General features: G+C 41.7%; 1 protein-coding gene across 19 annotated transcripts in view; it reads left to right on the top strand.

Annotated features, from left to right (window-relative positions):
• Nucleotides 1-17841, top strand: part of magi2 (membrane associated guanylate kinase, WW and PDZ domain containing 2) — a 929612-nt gene that overhangs the window by 63086 nt on the left and 848685 nt on the right. The window lies entirely within an intron of this gene.

The following is a 17841-nucleotide window of genomic DNA, read 5'->3' as shown; positions in this document are numbered from 1 at the left end:
GTGTGGACTCAGATAATACAGTTCAAAGCAGATATTGTGGATTATCTGCTTTGATTTTCTGGGTTATATGGCTGTGTGGAAGGGCCCTAAAAATTGCAATCTGTGTCTTGGATGAGCAAGGGCTGGTCACATCCACTAGAAAAGCAACACTAGAAGTAGAGCTGCTAGAAACCTATCTAGGTTTCATGGGATATCACCTTGTCATGGAACTTGACTCATCAGAGAGAGAAATCCCTATCCCAGGATCTCTGAAGCCAGATCTCAAGAAACCATTTCTAGAGATCCTGTAATTCCCCCAAATTCATTCCTTCCATACCAGTGCTGACAACAAACCTGGAAGGAATGCAGAAGGATGAGAAGGAAGGGCAAAATATCTTTTTTCTTAAGGAAAGATGTAAAACATGATCCAGTGGGTATGATTGCTTTCAAGCATCCTGTGTCATAAAGTGGTGGGAATGAACTAGATGAGGACAAACAAATTGAAATTTATCCCAGCCAAAACAGGTTTTTTTGGCAGATCAGTGAATAGAGATTTGATCTGTACTAGATGGGACTATGCTCTCTCCAAAAACACTAATGAGCATTTCGATGTATTCTTGGATTTAGTCCAACATAGATGCTCAGATTTCAGATGTGGCTGGGATTGCATTTGCACAAGTAAAATTAGCATGGCAACTATAGCTGTTCCATCTGACTTGGCCTTGGTAACACATTTTTAAATTACAGCCTCTTTCGAGTATTCTAGCTTGTTCTACATGGAGCTGCCTTCAGAATAGCAGATAGTGTTAACCGGGTTTGAATTAGAAGCACACAGCTGCCTTGTCACAACAGCTCCACTGGATAGTTGTCCGATTCCAAACACAATTTAAAGTGAGTTACGACCTATGAAGCACTATATAGCCCAGGTGTATGTTATGAAGGATATCTTCCTGCCCCTGTTGCAGTTTGGGAGTAGTAAGGTGTAAAAACTTCCACAGAATCTGGAACCCCAGATTTAGGTAATGGTGTAGATGGACCCTGAGTTTATTAGAACACTATTGTTGTTGTTGTACCTTCAAGTCATTTCTGACTTATGACAAATGTATCACTAGGTTTTTTGAAGGCTAAGAGCATGTGACTAAGGTCACCCACTGGATTTTCATTTCTGAGTGGGGATTCAAACTTTCGTCTTCAGAGTCATAGTCCAATTCTCAAACCACTATAATACATTAGCTCCCCATTGCTAATACTAGGCAACATTAGGAAGTGCTTTTTCAGTGGAATTCCCCCCCCCCCCCCATATTTGCTCCTTTTGGGCTGAATTTTTGTGAGTGTGTTCCATTAAGTTTGCAACTATTTTTAGTATCTGGCTGATTTTGTTCTCCGGGGTTTAGATTTGCTGTTAATTTGACTTGCTGTTTTTTTTTGTTTTAATATCCTTTTATTTTTGTATACTATCCTGGAGATCTTGTTTGGGCCAAAACCGGGGCAAGGATGTATCACTTCCAACAATTTTAATATTCAACAGCAAATGTTTTAATAGTTCTGGCTCAAAAATTATTTGCATCTTCTCATCCGTTTTGATCTCTTCTCAACTATTCATTGTAATGTTGATGTTGTACTGCATGGCTCTGCTACAGTAATGTCTCCCCTGGAAAATAGATGTTGATCTAGTCCTCTTCATTAGTGGCAACTGATAGTATAGATTACTGTGGATGATGAGAGATTTGCAACACAACGGGTTATTCATTAGCTCCTCCAGTACAGGAACCTGACAGAAAATCATTCCAACTTAATGATTGTTTTACCTTCTTAGTGACATTAGTTCAACATTTCAAATATTTTAGCTGTGTGTCATACTTTTCTTATTTTATAGATTAATCATTTCAGTAAAATTCTCTTAGGGTTTTATACATTTTCCTTGCAATCTGCTTTCCTTTCCTTGCAGATCCCATTCTTCTCCAGTTGTCCAGAACCTGAAGTTCTGAAGGCGTTGCCCATTTTTCTTTTTGTGTTGCATGCCCTATTTTAAGAAAACAAAAACCTTTCACATAAATTAATTTAGCGGAATAGTAAATAACACAGTCCTGTACATATTTCTATGAAGAAAACACCCTGAATTCATTGAGAACTCTTCCTCAACACTGTAGTCTTAGTTAAAACTAAACAAAACATTATTTTATGTTAGAATCCAAAACTTTAAAATGTTAGACTATAATTAATACTATGTTGACTTGGAAAGTTTGTTTTTTGCTTGAGCTCTATGTTGCTAAAAAGAAAAACTGCTCTTGCCCTTATAGCATAACCCCTCTTACATAAATCATTCTCACAGTTACACTGTGTTTGCTTTAAAGTTATAGACTAGAAAACACGTAACTTCAGGTGGAAATTCAAACAACATAAATGAAAACAATATATTAAGATTTCCCTTTCTAAAAGAATGCATCAGAAACGTTTTTAAATTAAAAGATAGGTGTTATGAATTTATTCTGCCACAGCATAGATATAGATACATGCCAAACTCTTACTTTGTAATAAGCCATTTTAATCTTCTTTTAATTAAAGTAGGAACTCCATAAAACACAAAGCTAAGATAACTTGCTTAATTCTTGTCAGGATTAACATTTTGCCTTTGGGCAAATTAATTGAAAATTTCCAGAATGGGATCATTTGTCTTTTTCATTACCTGTTTCTTACAGTCTAAACGAAACACAATCTATAGTTCAAACCCAAACACGTTGGCTTGAACATCTGAATCAGTGATCCTTACTGCTGAGTAAATATGATTCGGATCGGGAATGTGTGAGCATGTTAAGTATTTCTTCTATCATTCTTCCATATCTCATTAGCCATCTGTACTCATTAAGAGTTAGGCGAGAACTGAAATACATTTTTAGAAATATAAAATGGTGCAGTGTGTATTTCAGGATGTACTCCTTTGGATTGCAAATTGGGAATTACACATTGGAAAATATACACACACACTGCATGAGAACACTGCAGAATTTTTATCCCTGACTTGCTAGCTTTAGATGAGGGTGAAAAGCTTCTTCCTGTTATCAGCAGAGAGTTGAAATAGATAGGATAGGAAATTGGGTGTCATGAAAGTATCACCCATGGCCATAAACAACAACATAAAGACAGATATTGATAAATAGTTACAATAGAGAAAGCACCAAAGATGCCAAAACCAAATTGTAAATTGTATGTATAAAATTATATATACATACTGATACAATTATCTGATATAGAATCAGATAATTAAAACATTTACAATACAAAACATATGCAACATATAGTACAATATAATTAAAACATATATACAATACAAAATGGATTTCTGGGTAATACCAGCTTTGGCCAAAATGCTTACACCAATAAATTCAGAGAGCAAAGTTTCCCCACTAATATATATATTTCCTAATAATTTAACAGGCGATTACATATGTACCACATTAACATAATAGCAAAAATACTGTACATGCAGGCAACACTTTGCCCATGAGAGGATCAAGCAAGCAGAATTAACTCTGGTGTTCATGTTCATATAAGAAGGCAGGATTTTGCTATCCCACACAGATACACAGTTAATGGAATACAAACTATTTTTCCTTCCCCCCCCCCTTTTTTTTTTTAGCAATTCAGGGATTCTGACAACAAAAAGGGGGGGAGGGAGAAACTGGGACTTTTAAACTGCTGAACAAGTGGAATGAAACAATAATTGGGACTGTCAAATTGGAACGGTTTGGGATATGCCATATAAACCTTAATCTGACCTTAGAAAATAAACACTATTGTCATTGCAGGTGTTTTCTGTCCCACATTGAATCCCAATGTGTTATGAAAAATGCATTGTAATACATTTTCTGAGCTATAAGACATTTTTCTAAAATGTATCATAGAGAAACATCCCACAAACAAATAATTCAGTATAAATGTATGTTTCCAGAAACAAATATCTAGAACCAGAAAATACTTTTCTTCCCAATGAGGTGGGATATTTAAAAAATGAAACAAAATTATCACCAGTACTGATATAGTGGAATATTTTTCTGCCTAATAATAAAATTGTTAAAGAGTAAACATTTCTCAATTCATCATAGCTTTTTGGCATCAAATTTTGTTTTAAAAGCTTGGGGCAACCTTTCTTATATATTAATTGATTGAGACCAAAAAAAGACTGCAATGACAAGCATCAGTGGATGCGTTGGGATATTTATTTTGTATTTTTTATAGAAAGAAAACTGTAAATGACGTGTGGTTCAAATTTGAAATTGGTTTTTACAGCTATGGTGGCGGCAATGTCTTAGAAAGACCATGCTTCGCAATTTCTTCTGTTCTACTTCTGTAATAAAATATGTTTGGGGAAAATGCCCCATATTGGTGTAGAAGGTTCAATGTAATTAAGAATTGGAATGAAGTGAAAAAATGGAATGCTAGATTTGTATTTCTCAAATGGCAGACTTTTTCTTTGAATCTCATCATTGCATTACATAATACATAGCTACAGCACCAGTTCCTGAAGCAAGGCTACAGGAGTGAAGTGAAGAGGAGCGGCAAGCAAGGATGTTCTGCATGAATGTGGACCTCTCCAGTCTCAGAGAGGCTGGGGGAGCAGGTTGATTTAAGATTGTTATGTCTGTTACAGGAGGTAGCTTCTTTGTATGCATTGAGTAGAGGCTTGTTTGATTGCAGTGCTAGCTCGGGTAGCATTATTATCAGGTCATCTGCCTGAACAACTGGTCTCAGAAGAAAGGAGTATCTTCATTGAGAAAATTACTCAAATTATGTGTATTATTTCATACACAACTAGATTAGTACACAGCAAACAAGATCACTATGCTGCCTTTTGTGTTGGAGCATACATCAGACACTTCCCAAGTGTTTATGACTATGTGATGTATCGGCAAAGGATGTGTGCAGATCCAAGTAGGGTGGCCTTTTGCAGCTGGCAGGTGGTAATTTTGTCAGGGCCGATAGTTTTTAAGTGCTGGCCAAGGTCTTTAGACACTGCACCCAGTGTGCCAATCACCACTGGGAACACCTTTACTGACTTGTGCCAGGGTCTTTGCAGCTCAATCTTTAAATCTTCATATTGTGTCAGCTTTTCCAGTTGCTTTGCATCAATCCTGCTGTCATCTGGGATTGCAACATCAATGATCCATAGGTAAAAGGTAAAGGTTTTTCCCTGACATTAAGTCCAGTTGTGTAGGACTCTGGGGATTGATGCTCATCTCCATTTCTAAGCCGAAGAGCAGGTATTGTCCGTAGACACCTCCAAAGTCATGTGGCGAGCATGACTGCATGGAGCACCGTTACCTTCCCACCAAAACGGTACCTATTGGATCTATTCACATTTGTATGTTTTCAAACTGCTAGGTTGGCAGAAGCTGGGGCTAACAGCGGGTGCTCACTCCGCTCCCCGGATTTGAACCTGCGACCTTTCTGTCCCCAAGTTCAGCAGCTCAGCAGTTTAACGAACTGCGCCACCAGGGGCCCGATCCATACCCCCCCCCCCCATGATCGCAAGGTCAGGAGTATTGTGCTCCAGAACTCTCAACTTGAATTCGGAAATCCTAGAGTTATTTTACATGTTTATTTTCTGTAACTTTTCCGGCTTGTGATCCCACCAGTTTTATGTCTCAGGCAGATTGTATTTGTGGAACAAGTTCCAAATGGATAATCTGAGCAATGGTATTATGCCTCTGCTTGTATCATAGAATCATAGAGTTGGAAGAGACCTCACGAGCCATCCAGTCCAACCCCCTGCAAGTAGTCCGACTGAATGTGCAATCTTCTTGCAGCAGCTGAGGATGTGGTCCATCATTTTGTCTGCTGCTTTGCAGAGTTTACACTTGGAATCTGTAGTCGACTATTTAATTCTGGCTTTGATGGCATTTGTTCTAATTGCTTGTTCTTGGGCTACAAGAATCAGGCCCTCAATCTCCTTTTTCAGTTCCATTTGTGAGCCACATCCATGTTTTTTCCTTGTCAATTTTCCCCAGGAACTGTCCATGGAGAGCCTTCTTTCGCCAATTTTCTCTTCTGCTCTGCATTGTATTTTCATGGTATTTACTCTTTGTCTTTTGAACCTTAAGCAGTTTTCTACTATAGACTTCCATCAATGTTGGTTCTTGACTATATTTCACATAATCTGCCTGTGCATGTTTCTCTTCTTCTACCATTTGTTTCACTTGCAGAAGCCCTCTGCCTCCTAATTTTCTGGGCAGGTAAAGTCTATTGACATCACTATGTGGGTGTATGAGTAGTGAATTACCAGTTTTCTTGTTTTTCTGTCCAGATCATCCAGCTCTGCTTGTGTCCAGTTCACAATTCCAGCTGTGTATCTGATGATGGGTATGGCCCAGGTGTTGATAGCCTTAAGTGTATTTCTGCCTTTTAATTAGCTCTTCAAAATTTTTCTGACCCTTTGGATATATTCTTTGCTGACCACATTTTTCACATATCCATGCTTGATATTGCCCAGCTGTAGTATGCCCAGATAGTTGTAGGCTTCAGGCTGATTGCACTTTATGGTTGTTGTTATTGTTATTATTATTATTTATACCCCATTTTATCTCCCCAAAGGGGACTCAAAGCAGCTTGATGGGGAAGGAGCTAAATGCTACTATTTCTCTATATAGCTATAGCGCCAGTTCCTGGAGTGAGGTGAACAGGAGAGGCAAATGGGTATTTTGTGTTGGTGTTTAGTGGGGGATGCCCAATCGTCTATTTCATTTCCTACTTAAGACTCCTAAAGAGAGATGATGAGGGAGTTCATGTCGTTACTTGCAACAACTATAGTATAGTTGTATTCTTGCTAGATTATGTGGGTAGCTATACTTGTAGAAGTATAGAAGAAAAGGCCCAGCACCTTGAGGCCCTTAGGTAGGAAGATGTTGTCTTGGATCTTGCAGTGCAGACTGTCTTGAAAAAGAAACACAAAGGGGATATCTCTGAGGAGAAGGTTACTTCCCAAACACAGGAGGTAGAAAAAGAAGGAAAGTGACACATATAATAAAATACCCAGGAATCCTCCTATGAGTTTGGAACTATTGAATCATTTTGATCCTCTCCAACATTAGTGATATGCTGTTTCTCAAGTCGCTTCTGACATGAAAAAAAAGTGTTCTCAGGAAATGTGCATTAGTCTTATCCTAGATTGATCTGGATCAGTCCATTTACATTTAGTTGTCATCTGCATGCTGATCTGTTTTCTACTGCTCTGGAGACTAAACACAGAGCAATGGATTCAAACTGCAGGGAAAGAGATTCTACCAAAACATTAGGAAGAAATTTCTGATGTCTGTTTGACAGTGGAATATGCTACCTTAGAGTGTCGTGGAGGCTCCTTCTCCAGAGGTTTATAATTGGAGGCTGAATGGCCATCAGGTGGGAGTGTTTTCATTGTGTGTTCCTGCATGGCAGTGGGTGGGACTGGATGGATCTTGTGGTCGCTTCCAACTCTATGATTCTGTGATTACCAAGTTAGTGTATCATCCTCTTACCACAAAGGGGGAAAAACTCTTTAGTTCTATGGCAGTCTTATAGTCTAAAAAGCCTTTTTCATTGTCTTCACCAAACTTCAAAATTTTCCTTTGCCTGATAAAAGCTGGACATTGGTATAAAGAAAGAGAAAAGCTTCATTTTCCTTGGTTGGTTTTGTGTTTAATGATGACCAGTTGATTACTTTGGAAGTGGCTCAGCAGAACTCTTCGACTAAATTTAATTATACATTTCTAATTCTATTTGCCAAATGGTGATATAGATTTCATGTTGGCTGCAGCACCAAATGTAGATGGATGAGAGATGCTATTATTGTTGACAAAGGTGCTTGTTCATTTTTCTTCAATGTCTTCAGAGGAAGAAGATTAATTTGATATTATTACAACCTTAAAAAGGTTTGTACAACGGTGTATAATGTAAGACTAGGATATTGATATAAATAGATATATAATCAGATTGTTATCATGTCACTCTGGAGATATTTCAGCTCCACCTCCCTCCCCAAATTGAAATTCAAGATATCGAATTAGAATAAATGCCACATACTTAAAAATATTGTTTGAATGACATTTATATTTTGACAATGCTATAACAATTTAAAGTATACAATAAAAATGATAAGAAAAAGTACAATTTTAAAATGCACATTAGCCTCTTAGGACCTCATTAGATGGGCATGGGATGGGGGGACATCATAGGGCAGTGGAGGTAACTGTCAGGTTCTATTCCCTCCCACCAGAGTCCGTGGTCTTTCTTTCCATGTAGTTTCCCCATCTGTTTTCGTTTCCTCTTTGGCTCCTCTTCCCTACTTCAGTGAGGAATCACGTGTATACCCGACTCCTCTGGGCAATGCTGCCACAACAGAGCCTCACAGAGCAGAGCCATAGTCAGAAAAAAAATTGCGCCAAGAAATTCCAGCCAAGAAGCAGGAAATCGCATTCATAGCACCCCCAACAGATGGCCATCCAGCCTCTGTTTAAAAGCCTCCAAAGAAGGAGCCTCCACCACAGTCCAGGGGAGAGAGTTCCACTGCCGAACAGCCCTCACAGTGAGGAAGTTCTTCCTGATGTTCAGGTAGAATCTCCTTTCCTGTAGTTTGAAGCCATTGTTCCGCGTCCTAGTCTGCAGGGCAGCAGAAAATAAGCTTGCTCCCTCCTCCCTATGACTTCCCCTCACGTATTTGTACATGGCTATGATGTCTCCTCTCAGCCTTCTCTTCTGCAGGCTAAACATGCCCAGTTCTTTAAGCCTCTCCTCATAGGGCTTGTTCTCCAGACCTTTGATCATTTTAGTTGCCCTCCTCTGGACGCTTTCCAGCTTGTCAACATCTCCCTTCAACTGTGGTGCCCAGAATTGGATGCAGTATTCCATGTGTGGTCTGACCAAGGCAGAGTAGAGGGGGAGCATGACTTCCCTGGATCTAGACGCTATTCCCCTATTGATGCAGGCCAGAATCCCGTTGGCTTTCTTAGCAGCCGCATCACATTGCTGGCTCATGTTTAACTTGTTGTCCACAAGGACTCCAAGATCTTTTTCACATGTACTGCTGTCTAGCCAGGTGTCCCCCATTCTGTATCTTTGCATTCCATTTTTTTCTGCCGAAGTGAAGTATCTTGCATTTGTCCCTGTTGAACTTCATTTTGTTAGTTTCGGCCCATCTCTCTAGTCTGTCAAGATCGTTTTGAATTCTGCTCCTTTCTTCTGGAGTGTCGTCTGCAAACTTGATGATCGTGCCTTCTAACCCTTCGTCTAAGTCATTAATAAAGATGTTGAACAGAACCGGGCCCAGGACAGAACCCTGCGGCACTCCACTCGTGACTTCTTTCCAAGATGAAGACGACGCATTGGTGAGCACCCTTTGGGTTCGTTTGCTTAGCCAATTACAGATCCACCTAACTGTAGTTTTGTCTAGCCCACATTTTATTAGTTTGTTAGCCAGAAGGTTGTGAGGGACTTTGTCGAAGGCCTTACTGAAATCCAGGTACGCTACATCCATGGCATTCCCTGTATCGACCCAACTAGTAACTCTGTCGAAAAAAGAGATCAGATTAGTCAGGCATGACTTGTTTTTGGTAAATCCGTGTTGACTATTAGCAATGACTGCATTTGAAACCATGAAAATGAACAAAATCTGGCTATCAGTATTAAAAAACTCAAAAATCAGAACAGTAAATAAAAAGCAATACTCTGAAAACAGAGGATTTCCAGACATGAATCAACCAAGGGCAGTTAACGACTCTAAACAAAGGATGCCCCAGAGGCAGGAAGAAGACAGCAGATAAGCTTTTCAATGCTAATTAAAGTGATTAACTACACAACATTCACACTGACCTCTCTCACCCTAGAGTTTCCACAGATATATATTAACCTCTTTGCTTAGTTTTCTCCATACCTCACAACCTCTGAGGATGCCTGCCATAGATGTGGGCGAAACGTCAAAGGAGAGAATGCTTCTGGAACATGGCCACACAGCCCGAAACACATACAACAACCCTGTGATCCCGGCCATGAAAGCCTTCGACAACACATTAATGACTGCATTTGTTTCTAAGTGTTTGCAGACCACTTCCTTAATGATCTTTTCCAGAATTTTGCCTGGTATCGATGTGAGGCTGACCAGACGGTAATTGTTTGGGTCGTTCTTTTTTCCCTTCTTGAAGATAGGGACCACATTTGCCATCCTCCAATCTGCTGGGACTTCTCCCGTTCTCCAAAAACTCTCAAATATGATTGCCAGTGGTTCTGAAATAACTTCCGCTAGTTCCTTCAGTACTCTTGGATGTAGTTGATCTGGCCCTGGGGACTTGAATTCGTTTAGAGTGGCCAGGTGTTCCTGGACAACTTGTTTCCCTATTTGGGGTTGGATTTCTCCAAATCCTTCGTCCATTTCATGTTGCTGAGGTTGAAGATGGCTTTCTTTTTGTGAGAAGACCGAGGCAAAGAAGGCATTAAGCAGTTCTGCCTTTTCCCTGTTCCCTGTCGCCATCACCCCATCTTCTCCTCGCAGAGGCCCTATCGCCTCTTTTTTCTTCCTTTTTCTACCAACGTAAGCAAAAAAGCTTTTTTTGTTGTTTTTAATGTCCCTGGCAAGCCTGAGCTCATTTTGCGCTTTAGCCTTGCGAACCTTTTCCCTACAGGAGTTGGTTATACGTTTGAATTCTTCTTTGGTGATTTCCCCCCTTTTCCACTTCTTGTGCATGTCTCTTTTGAATCTTAGCCCGGTTAGAAGTTCTTTGGACATCCATTCTGGCTTCTTCACACGTGCCATATTTTTTTCTTTGTTTATTTAGTTATTTATTTATTTCCAGAATTTATACCCCGCCCTTCTCACCCGGGAGGAATCAGGGCGGCTTACACAGTTGGCAACATTCAATGCCAAGAACACAACAATAAAAAAAAAACAGTACACACAATCAATTAAAACTATAAAAATACATCATTAAAATACATTATAAAAATTAAAACATATGTAAATTAGCTCCATTTGTCTAAAAACCTCATGCTTCAGCCTTCAATCGGACCATGTCGACGTTATCATATTACTCGTTAAAAGCTTGTGCACACAGCCATGTTTTCACAGCCTTTCTGAAACCCAGAAGAGTTGGGGCTTGTCGGATATTTGTGGGGAGGGTGTTCCACAACCGGGAAGCCACCACCGAGAAGGCCCTGTCCCTCGTTCCCACCAGCCGCGCCTGCAAGGCAGGTGGGACCAAGAGCAGGGCCTCTCCAGATGATCTTAGGGATCTAGCTGGCTCATATGAGGAGATACGTTCGGATAAGTAAATTGGGCCAGAACCGTTTAGGGCTTTATAGGTCAAGACCAGCACTTTGAATTGGGCTCGGTAGCATATCGGCAGCCAGTGGAGCTGGCTTAGCAGGGGGGTGGTACGCTCCCTGTATGCCGCCCCAGTTATTAATCTGGCTGCCACCCGTTGTACTAGTTGGAGCTTCCGGGCCGTCTTCAAAGGCAACCCCATGTAGAGAGCGTTGCAATAATCCAAACGAGCTGTAACCAGAGCATGGACCACCGTGGCCAAGTCAGACCTCCCAAGGAACGGGCGCAGCTGGCGCACAAGTCTTAGTTGTGCGAAGGCTCCCCTGGCCACCGTCGAGACCTGGGGCTCCAGGCTCAGCGATGAGTCCAGGAGGACCCCCAGACTGCGAACCTGTGTCTTCAGGGGGAGTGCGACCCCATCCAGCACAGGCTGTAACCCTATTCCCTGTTCAGCCTTCCGACTGACCAGGAGGACCTCTGTCTTGTCTGGATTCAATTTCAATTTGTTGGCCCTCATCCAGTCCGACACAGCGGCCAGACACCGGTTCAGGACCTGAACAGCCTCCTTAGTGACAGGTGGGAAGGAGTGACAGAGCTGGACATCATCTGCATACAGATGACACCTCACCCCGAAACTCCGGATGATCTCTCCCACGGCTTCATGTATATGTTGAACAACATGGGGGACAGTACTGACCCCTGCGGGACCCCACAAGACAATGGTTGTGGGGTCGAGCAGGTGTCCCCCAATGACACCATCTGGGAACGACCCTCCAGGAAGGACCGGAGCCACTGCAAAACAGTACCTCCGAGACCCATCCCGGCAAGGCGCCCCAGAAGGATACCGTGATCGACGGTATCGAAGGCCGCTGAGAGGTCCAGCAGAACCAGCAGGGACACACTCCCCTTGTCCAGTTCCCGGCGTAGATCATCGACTAAGGCGACCAAGGCTGTCTCGGTACCATGCCCCGGCCTGAAACCAGACTGCGCCGGATCTAGAAAATCAGTGTCAACCAAGAATGCCTGGAGTTGTGCAGCCACCACATGTTCCAGGACCTTGCCCAAAAAGGGGAGATTGGAAATAGGCCGAAAGTTCTCCAATTGAGTGGGGTCCAGTGATGGCTTCTTCAACAGCGATTTGATCACAGCCAATTTGAGGCTCGCTGGAAAAATGCCTTCCCGAAGGGAGGCATTCACCACCACCTTCACCCACTCGGCCAATCCCCCTCTGGCTTCTCTCACTAGCCAGGATGGGCAGGGGTCTAGGATGCATGTGGTAGCCCTTACCTCTCCAAGCACCTTGTCCACATCCTCGAGCTCAACCAATTGAAAAGAATCCATCAAAATAGGACAAGCAGGTGCTCGTGTTACATCCTTGGAAGCTGCCGTTAATATGGTGTCAAAGCCAGAGCGGATCAAAGCAACTTTGTCCGCAAAGAACCGAGCAAATGCTTCACAGCGGGCTGCCGAGTTGTCAGGGATCCCGTCTTGGGAGACGGGATATAACAAACCTCTGACAACTCGGAACAGCTCCGCCGGACGGTTCTTTGCGGACGCAATATTAGCTGCAAAGAAAGAATTCTTTGCAGCGTCTATTGCCACGGCATATGTCCTAAGATAGGAACATAGCCATGTTTGGTTTGACTCGCTCGGCTCAGAGCGCCACACGGCCTCTAGTTCCCTCTTCTTTCGCTTCATCACTGCCAGCTCCTCAGTGAACCAAGGAGATGGTTTAGCTCGGGTACTCGAGAGGGGACGTTCCGGAGCAATTGTGTCTATTGCCCTAGTCGCCTCCTTGTTCCAGAGGGCGACCAGAGCATCGACAGAATCACCAGCCAAGGTGGCAGGAAACTCCCCAAGAGCCGTCAGGAATCCATCCGGATCCATAAGCTTCCTGGGGCGGACCATTTTTGTAGGTCCTCCACCCCTGCGGAGGTTGGGGGCGCAGTAAGTCTAAACCTGACCAGGTGATGGTCGGTCCATCGCAACGGAGCGATGGTGAGCTCCTCCACACCACCACCTTCCTCCCATCCCTGGCAGAAAACTAAGTCAAGTGTGTGCCCCGCTCTGTGGGTAGGGCCAGATACTAATTGGGACAGCCCCATGGTTGCCATGGCGGCCATGAAGTCCTGAGCCGCCCCGGAAAGAGTGGTCTCGGCATGGACATTGAAGTCCTCCAGCACAATGAGCCGTTGGGACTCCAACGCCAGGCCCGAGACCACCCCAGCTAGCTCAGGCAGGGAGACTGTAGTGCAGCGGGGTGGTCGGTACACTAACAGAATCCCTAGACTGTCCCGGCCCCCTACCCTCAGATGAGCACATTCAAACAAGGTTGACTGCGGGATGGGGCACCTGATCAGGGGGATGGACTCCTTGTAGACCACTGCAACCCCTCCTCCCCTTCCTCCAGATCTTGGTTGGTGCAGCACGGTATAGCCTGGTGGACAAAGCTGGGTGAGATTGGCCCCCCCAGCCTCGTCTAACCAGGTCTCCGTTATGCACGCCAGGTCTGCCCGCTCATCCAGGATAAGATCCTGGATGATCGCTGCTTTTCCGTTGACAGACCTGGCGTTCAACATCACCACCCTCAAACTGGAGGGACCGCCAACCTGGGCACCCAAATTTACTATATCAGGAGGCCGTTTTAAATCTACAAGCACTCTCCTTCTTTCCCTAGGCCGAATTGGTTTATGCCTCCCTTTCCCGTATCTCCCCCTCCCCTGGATTACTTCGATGGGGGCCCCCCAGCCATTGGTTGACCACCACCCCCTTACATGGTCTGTCATTGCGGTAACACTAGCTATTAGCCTAAGCAGTGATCTATTTTATTGCTACCTGCTCTCTCCCCTTTAAAGATAAAGATAGTTCTCTCCTCTCCCCCACTTTGGGAGTTACCCAAGTTCTATATATAATGTGTTCTGGGACTCCCTCCCTTCTCACCTTAAAGGTTATAAAGTGACACGTGCTAAAGTGGGGAGCTAATTCATCCTTGGGGTAAAAGGGGATTTCATTGGGGTCAGAGGTAGTAATGGCTTATAGTCAAAGTGCAGAAGAATATTAATTATGCCGCAATGTCCATAAGTGCTCAAGTGCATTGGCATAGTCCATTAACACCCTTCCCGCCCTCCCACCAGCCCCAACCCTTAACTAAAGCCTTCAAATGATGGTATAGTCCTAATCACAATAGATGTTAATTGCAGCAGCAACAATAATAATGATTTAAAGTGCTTCAGTGCTCAGTTGTTAATCAAGTGATTAGTTCACAGGGCAAAGTTTTAGTCAACAGGGGATTTGATGATGTATGAGGTAGGGCGGTTCAGTTAAGTTCATTAAATGCAACTGTCCGGCACTGTTTGCATTTGCGCCTTGAGTATTTCACTTTTAAAAAACTCCCATCCATCGTACAAGGTTCCAGGGTGGGAGAAAGAACTCCTGTCTGTTGGAGTCAACTGTGAATGTTGCAATTGATCACCTTTATTAGCATTGAAAAGCCTTGCAGTTTTAAGGCCTGGCTGATTCCTGCCAATTATGTGGACACTTTCAACAGAAAGGAGGAAACCATGTAAATGAACAAAATCTGGCTACCAGCATTAAAAAAAACCTCTAAAATCAGGACAGTAAATAAAGAATAACACTCTGAAAATGGGGGAATTCCAGACATGAAACAATCAGGGCCAGCTAACACTTCCCAACATAGGTTTCCCCCAGGCAGGAATCAGCCTGGCCTTGAAGCGGCAATGTTTCAATGAAGTCATTTCCTGTACTTTTGAATCTGTAGAAGCAGAAAACAAGCTTATTACCTCCTCAATATGACATCTTTTCAAATATTTAAACATGGTATCATATCCCCTCTTAACCGTCTCTTCTCCAAACTGACCATACTCACCTTCCTAAGCTCCTCCTCATAGCGCTTGGTCAAACCTTTTACCATTTTGATGGTCCTTCTGTAAGAAAAAAAGTGATGGAAGAATAAAAATCCTGAATGTAATTGTTCAATAACTTGTGTGCAGGGACAAGGAAAAAATGCAGACAAATAGAAGATGAAATAAAAAAGGGTTCAAAAAAGAAAGTGGTGTTAGATATGGCAATAGAAATGTACTATTTCATTTGTCTGGATATTTGAAAGGGTGTGTATTGATCAATAGATGTCCTGGTTGTGCCATAACTGTTTGTAGAATTTCTGTAAGTGCATGGTTCTGAAAGTAAAATTGTACATGAATGTTCTGTCTATGGACTTTGCAGTATAATTTGTGGGTGTATTATTTGTGAGCAGTTTTGTCTGTACATATTTTGATGAAAATTTATTTTCTATTGAGCTGTAATTGAGAAGTAGATTTTTGGAACCAACATATGATATTTTTAAAACAGCTGACAGTATAAGGATAAAGCTGTTGTTACACACATACCTTTTTGTTTGGCCCTTTTATCGTTTCGAAAACAAGCTTTGTGGGTATCTGAAACACTTTTGTTTTAAAAATGCTTTGACCTGAGATGAAGATGAGAGACAAGCCTGAATATACACATTACAAATAACACTACAAACCTTCTAGCATACAGTGCTGAATTCTGTCATCGTCTCCCTGTTTAATCTATAGATTACAAACCACAAATATCGTTCTCACACTGTAGAGGACAGGTTCTTATCGCTTCAGGCTGTACTCTGTTTTTAAACGTATAATTCAAATGTTCATATTTTTGAAAACCATAATTTTATGTCTTTCAATCTATTACCTTTTTAAAGGAATTTAGTTTATAGTTTGGATTAAGCATAACTGATAGACATATTTAACCCTCCCCCATCAAGATCCATATATATATATTGCAATCTGCCCCACTTAAATAAGAGAGATCTGGAATCACTTAATTTTGCTTGAATTATGTCCTATATATTTGTGAAAGTAATTCTGTGTTATTTTTGGTTGCATCAATTTGATGGCTCTTAAAAATTATTTTCTCTTATTTGGTGCACAGTATGTAAGATCTTTTTAAAAAAAATTATTAAAGACACATATGTAGAGTATTTTTCATATATGTGTGTTTAAAAAGAAGTATAGATAGTAGGAGAAAGAGAGACGGAAGAAAGAGAAAAGAAGAAAGAGGGGAAAAAAACCAGGAAGTTATGTAAGATGTTGAAGTTGTTCTTATAGAATCAGCATGACATGTTTCTTTGGTAGGGGCATTATAAAGCAATTTACTGTATATAGTCATGTATCAGTCTAGAAAATGTCTTCAAAAATATCGGTCGACTTATCTATGGGTCATTGTAAGTACATTCTCTTATCAAAAAAGGACCCATCACCTTCTATGAATAGAGTGGCAAAAGGTGAGAGTTTAGTTAGTGCTGGGAGAACCTAAAAGAAGCATTGACTCACTTTAGTCACTATGCTACAGTGCTGCTTCTGGCCTTTTAAAATGTTGGGGTGGGAAAATGGCAGCGGCTCTTGGTGCTTCCTCTCAAAAGAGCACCAAGAGAATAGAATAACACTTTGCATTAACTTTTATCAAACAAAGAACCATTCCCTTCTCTGTGTGGTGAAAGGCCTTTTTGAATGCATGGGCAGGAAAACATTGGCTGTGGCCAGGGGTGGGTGGTCCTGTGGATTGACACGCAACTTATTCATGGGCCATATCAAAATCCATAATTTTGCCCCGCAAAACCTACCCACAACTTATACATGAGGGTGATCTATATGTGTCTGGGTTATGAACAAGATAGGTTCTGTTGGTTTGTTCTTAAGTTGAATTTATATGTAAGTTGGAACAGGTACATTTTTTAAAGTGTAACTCTAGCCATTATTTTTTGGTTTTGGATAGCATAGGGAAAGGTTAACATTTGTTTTGCTGCCTGTGCTCCTGTTTGGAAGGTTTCACCTTACCTTCCATCCCTGTGACGATTGGATTTTGAAAAAATTGGGTTGCTGTGGAAACAAGAATTGGTGATAAAGCTTCAGTGGAGACATCTTTTTGCCATGATCACTCTTACAGGAGTGGATTTCCCCTCCTTTTCCTTCCTGTTGTCTGCCCCCCATTTGTAACTGGGAGTCATATGTAAGTTGGATGTTTGTACTAAGGGATTGCCTGTATAGGTTATTCGCAGCTGCCTTATTTCATTGCCAGAATCACTGGCCACAATAGTGAAGAGGCGCTGTTTTAATTTAAAGAAAAGCAGAGGCGATATACTGGAATCAAATGACCTTATCTGAAATTTCTTACTCTGGGATTGAAGAAGCTTCTCTTAATTAACCTAACAAATGACATTTATTGTTTATTTGAGAGATGTTGTATCTAGTTGTAGGTAGAATTCTGGGAGGGAGAAAAAAGCCACAGATTTCCATAGACATAAAGTTTTGCTTACAGATACCCTTCTACTCTAATTGGCAAGATACAATTTTATATTTAGTTATTTATTGTTATATTTCATGTTTTCTTTCACAGAACTGGGATTCAGTACATCACAATGAATTTTCCCTATTGATTTCACTGAAATGTGTCGGAATATAAATCCCAGCCCTCCTTCTTTCTGTATCTGTGTTCCAAAGCACCTTTAAATTCCTTAATCTTTAATTACAGCAGATGGGGAA

Source organism: Anolis carolinensis, chromosome 5 (genome assembly GCF_035594765.1).
Source record: "Anolis carolinensis isolate JA03-04 chromosome 5, rAnoCar3.1.pri, whole genome shotgun sequence".
Lineage (NCBI taxonomy): Eukaryota > Metazoa > Chordata > Lepidosauria > Squamata > Dactyloidae > Anolis > Anolis carolinensis.
Note: the sequence above shows the minus strand (reverse complement) of the source record. Positions and strands in the feature narration are given on the sequence as shown.